Below are 6000 nucleotides of genomic sequence, written 5' to 3' on the forward strand. Positions count from 1 at the left end.
GAGGCAGGCGGATCACAAGGTCAGGAGTTCAAGACCAGCCTCACCAACATGGTCAAACCCCGTCTCTACTAAAAATACAAAAACTAGCAGGGCGTGGTTGTGCACACCTGGAATCCCAGTTACTCAGGAGGCTGAGGCAGGAGAATTGCTTGAACCCAAGAAGGGGAGGCTGAAGTGAGCTGAGACTGTGCCATTGCACTCCAGCCTGGGTGACAGAGCGATACTCCATCTCAAAAAAAAAAAAAAAAAAAAAAAAAAAAAAAAAAAAAGTAGACATTTTATGATATCAAAATAGTTTTACAACCAGAGTGATCCTCAAACATTTGTAGGCGACAAATGATGTTATAGCACCAAATTCTAGAACCTCAGTTGTGGATTTAATGGTATTTCTGGAGGAGATACACAGTGATATTCTAAGGAAAACCATGCCTCTGCACACAGGCATCTCCTTGGCCTCCTACCTGAGGAGGCAAAAAGCCACTGGGATGGCCACATCAAGAACATGTTATTGCACAAGAGGCTACCAGTAAAAGTTAAGTCACTGTTTTTGATTTATCTTTAATTTTTTAAATGTTTTTTTTTTTTTTTTTTTTTTTTTTTGAGACAGAGTCTCGCTCTGTCGCCCGGGCTGGAGTGCAGTGGCCGGATCTCAGCTCACTGCAAGCTCCGCCTCCCGGGTTTACGCCATTCTCCTGCCTCAGCCTCCCGAGTAGCTGGGACTACAGACGCCCGCCACCTCGCCCGGCTAGCTTTTTTTGTATTTTTTAGTAGAGACGGGGTTTCACCGTGTTAACCAGGATGGTCTCGATCTCCTGACCTCGTGATCCGCCCATCTCGGCCTCCCAGAGTGCTGGGATTACAGGCTTGAGCCACCGCGCCCGGCCTAATTTTTTAAATGTTTTTAAGAGTCAGGGGTTGCACTGTGTTGCCCAGCTGGTCTCAAACTCCTGGACTCAAGCAGTGCCCCCACCTTGGCCTCCCAAAGTGCTGGGATGATAGGCATGAGCTCACCATGCCCAACCAGTTTGTTATTTTGGTAGGCCCTGGGCAGTCCTACCTCAGTCCCCCACATTCTCCTCCCAGTCCCCCTCCAGTCCCCTCAGTCCCTTCTCTGTATCCCCCTGCTATTGTCTGAATGTTGGTGTCCCTCTAAAAATTCCTGTCTCCCCAAGAAGACAGTGTTAGGAGGTGGGGCCTTTGGGAGGTGATTGGGCCATGGGGGTGGAGACTTCATGAATGGGATTAGTGCCCTTATAAAAAGAGACCCCAGAGAGCACCCTCCCCCTTTTCACCACGTGAGGACGCCGCAAAGAGGTGTCGTCCATTAAGCACGCTTTTTGTTTTTGTAGACAGCCAGCACCTTTGATCATGGATTTCCCAGCCTCCAGAACTGTGAGAAATAAATATTTGCTGGGGTTTTGTTTTGTTTTGTTTCGTTTCGTTTTTGAGATGGAGTTTCGCTCATCGCCCAGGCTGGAGTGCAATGGTGCGATCTCGGCTCACTGCAACCTCAGCCTCCTGGGTTCAAGTGATTCTCCTGCCTCAGCCTTCCGAGTAGCTGGGATTCCAGGCGCCCACCACCATGCCCAACTAATTTTTGTATTTTTAGTAGAGACGGGGGTTTCACCATGTTGGCCAGGCTGGTCTTGAACTCCTGACCTCTGGTGATCTGCCCACCTCAGCCTCCCAAAGTGCTGGAATTACAGGTGTGAGCCACCACGCCCAGCCAATATTTGCTGTTTATAAGCCACCCAGTTGAAGGTATTTTGTTACAGCAGCCTGAGCTCACTGAGTCACCCCTTAGTCCCACCGTGCAGTCCCCCTCACATTCACCCCTCAGACCTCCTCAGTCCCCCACAGACCCCTCAGCTCTTCCAATGGCTGAGTCCTCTGCTGTATGAGCCTCCTACGCCATAAACAGCTGGAGCTACACCGGTCCCTGTCACATTGTGTCACCTGAGAGCCCTGACCCATTCTGCCTGTAGAAGGGTTGTCAAAATCCCTGTAACCTGCAGTCGCTAATCATAATGAACAGTGACACTCGGGGGGCCTGTGTTTGTCCTCATTTGGAGAGGAGCCGAGCTGGTGAGCTCCGTTTCAGACATGAGGAGCCCAAAGTCTCATAGGGCAAGTTTCTTGCCTAAAGCCTCCCTCAAGTAGGATCAGAGCCGGGCCTGTCCTGCTCCCAGCATCTTCAGGACAGGGCTGGGCATGAGAGCTGTGAAGGATGCGCCATCCTCTGGTGCTGCCTGTTCCCTGAGAAGTCCTTGGCTGTGGTGTCATCTGGTCCCTTCTATGCACCACTTTGACCTGGAGAGCAGATGGCCATTTTTTGGCTGGAGTGACCTCGAGAGCACCAGAAAGCAGGAGTGGTGGGTAAGCCTGGTGACCAGCTATGTGACAAGGTCTCAAGCAGCCACATCCCTCAGACAGCAGCATCTTTCCTCTGCTTGGAAAGGACCCAGAGAGGAGGGATGAGAGTGTAGCTCCTCAGAGGCTGGTGGCTCGGCACCCAAAGACACAGGCATTCTATGTTGGCATCCACTGAAGGACCCGCGTGGTCTTTGGGGCATCGTGTGGCACTAGCTGCCAGCCCATGAGGTCACTCATGTCTAAATTGTCTCTCTCTCTCCTGATCCAAGCCCTACTCCTGTCAGCCTTGAAGGGCCCATCCCCTCCCTGTGTAGTCAGCAGGGCCCTTTCTCACTGTCCTCTCCCACTGTGGTCATGTCTCTGAACTTTGGTCCATGATACATAAAAACACATTAGCCCTTTTCTACTCTTGAGAGCTTGGTTTCTCATCTCGCTATGAGTAAAGAGAGTCTACTTTGAAACTCAAGCTGAGCAGTGTCTTCTTGGCCCAGGCTGCATCCTTCCCTCAGAGAATGAGACTGAAGCTCCCTGCCTTGCCCTAGTGGTAGAAGAACTATGAGGGGAAGTGAGAGAAGTACTCAGGGGCAATAACAAGGGGAATATTGACATGTGGTTCCACTACCACTGGGTGCAGTCATACTCCAGGTCCACCTGCCCAGGAGCAGGCCCAGGTCACCCTGATTCCATTTGGAATTGTATTGAAATTCCTCAAATACTCACTGACTGGATGTGGAAGACATCAGTTGCTTTCTCCTGCCCAGCCTCCCTCCTATTCATAACATTGATTTTTCATAATGGAAGACCTCCTAATGGAAGGTCTCCTACCCCATTCTCACTCTCTGTCCAAGTGCTTCTGTGGGACTGACTTGGGGGTGGGGCCACGTGACCAGATCTGACCAGTGAGAGCCGTCTGCAGGACTTAGGCTGGAGCCATGGGGAAAAAGACTGGTTCCCCTTCAGAGATGCTGGGTCCCAGCAGGCCCCATGAGGAGGGCCTACAGAGCACAGCCCAATCCCAGCTGAACTAGGAGTCGGGGCAAGGGGCTGCTGGCTTCCCACAGGGCTCATGATGTCTGTCACACTGCTTTCTCAAGAGTTTCATTAGAAGACCAACTGTCCTGTTAACATATTACCTTTTCAGCCCTCCCACTCCCACCAGCAAGCTAGGTGAAGAAGCTGCGAACCGTAGTCACCATGTTCAATAGTATTATAGCTGTGAAACGGCCAGAAAACAAAACCAATGCCAAAGAAAACAGAACTGACACAGGGCGGGAGGGAGACGGGTTCCTGATGACATGGTTTGAGCACCTGAATCCTGCTGTACCTGAAGCCACGCTATCTCAGGACATCCTAGTGACAACAAACTTCCTTTTTTGAGTTAGGTTTCCATCACTTGCAACTGAAAGAGACCTAATGGATGTGCAGATTGCTGTTTTGCCTTTTTTTTTCTTCATTTTCTTTCTTTCTTTTTATTGATTGTTAATTTATTTCCCTGCTGAAGTCTGTGTGTGGAAAATTTACTAAAGAACCTTAAAGAAAAAAATAATTCTACCACCGAGAGGTGACATTTTGGTGAACTTCATTCTTAACTTTTTTTTTTTCTTGATCATTAGATTATACTGTAGACACAATTCTGTATCAACTTTTTTTCTCTTGACATTTTAAAACAAGCTCTTCTCTACATTATTCAAAACTACTTGTAGTTCTGGAGGGAAGGGCACATGCTTCACATTAACAGTTAACAGAGGGCTACTGGACCAGACAAGGGGTTGAGGGGGGTCTCACTGGATTCCTCACATAGTACTTTTGTCTAGTGTGAAGGTCATACAGGGGGCCTGGAACGCTTTTATAAATTTAAAAACAATTTTCAAAATTCCTTGTAAATATTGTTATATCCACCAAGTGGTTATACTGTAAGTGACTTGCCTGCTTCCTGATGATCGAGCGTTTGGCTTGTCTCTAATTTTTTACTCTTATCAATCAATAATGTTAGGCCAGGCACAGTGGCTCACACCTGTAATCCCAGCTACTCTGGAGGCTGAGGTGAGAGGATGGCTTGAGCCCAAGAGGTCAAGGCTACAGTGGGCCCAGATCATGCCACTGCACTCCAGCCTGGCAACAGAGCCAAATCCTATCTCAATAAAATAATAATAATAATAATAATAATAATAATGCTATTATGGACACCTTCAGGTCTAGTGCCTCTGTCTCCCTCAGCAGTTTTTTGTTTTGTTTTGTTTTTGGTTTTTTTTTTTTTTTTTTTTGAGACAGAGTCCCACTCTGTCACCCAGGCTGAAGTGCAATGGCCCAATCTCGGTTCACTGCAATCTCCACCTCCCAGATTCAAGCGATTCTCCTGCTTCAACCTCCAGAGTAGCTGAGATTACAGGCGCGCGCCAGGCCCAGCTAATGTTTCTATTTTTAATGGAGATGGGGTTTCATCATGTTGGCCAGGCTGGTCTTGAACTCCTGACCTCAAGTGGTCCACCCGCCTCAGCCTCCCAAAGTGCTGGGATTACAGGCATGAGCCACCTTGCCCAGCATTTCCTCAGCAGGTTTCCTGGCCGTGGAACTTCTAGGTCAAAAGTATGTGTGCATGTTTTTTGGATCTTGATATACAGGATCAAAATGTTTTCCAGAAAGGTTTATGCCAGTTTCCACATTTTACTGTCCCCCCACCTAGAAATGCCAGTTACCTCCTTAGCCAAGGGCATGCCTCCCTCCCGTGCTGGGCTGACACTGACATGTAGTGCTGTCAGCACAGGGCCCCAAGCTACCTGTAGCCATCGGAGAACAAGGCCCATGCAGGGTTCCAAGAGCCAGACTGTGGAACCAATTCTCAAAAGAATCCTTCTCCATCATCTGCTTGGTTCAGCAAACATTTCCTGAGCCCTGGTGAGGGTCCTTGTGCAAGATCAGCTTTTGTTGGACACTAATGTCCTTCAATATGTTAATAGTTCTCTGTGAAAAAATCCAGGTCAAATAAATTGAGAGTGAACTGCATGCTAAACTTTCCACTCAGAAACTCAGCAACCTTTGTATATTAGAATACCCTGGGCACTGACTGCCCAGGCACTGCCCAGTGCCCAGGAAATTCTACAGAAAGAGAACTTTTGTTTGTTTTTTTGTTTTCTTTAAGACAGAGTTTTGCTTCATCACCCAGGCCAGAATGCAGTGGTGCAGTGGTTCACAGCAGCCTCGACCTGCCAAGCTCAAGCTATCCTCCCACCTCACCCTTCCATGTCGCTGGGACTATAGGTGCATGCACCACCACTCCTGACTAATTTTTAATTTTTTTGTAGAGACAGGGTTTCACTGTGTTGCCCAGGCTGGGACTGGTCTCAAACTCTATAGTTCAAGTGATCCTCCCACCTCAGCCTCCCAAAGTGCTGGGATTACAGGCACAAGCCACCATGCCCTGCCAGAGAACCTTTTTAGCATTGCTTAATCTAACATTTCTCCAGATGGGATGGAGTCACCTCCCCTCTCTCAGGTACACCTCGGGGCAGAGAGACAACTGGGAGGTTCCGGGCTGCGTGAAGATGGGATCTCACACCTTATCCAGGAGCCTCCCATGGCCATCGAGTCACTTCAATGAGTGTGTTTGGCTGTGAGGCCCAATGGGAG

Source organism: Rhinopithecus roxellana, chromosome 14 (genome assembly GCF_007565055.1).
Source record: "Rhinopithecus roxellana isolate Shanxi Qingling chromosome 14, ASM756505v1, whole genome shotgun sequence".
Classification (NCBI taxonomy): Eukaryota; Metazoa; Chordata; class Mammalia; order Primates; family Cercopithecidae; genus Rhinopithecus; species Rhinopithecus roxellana.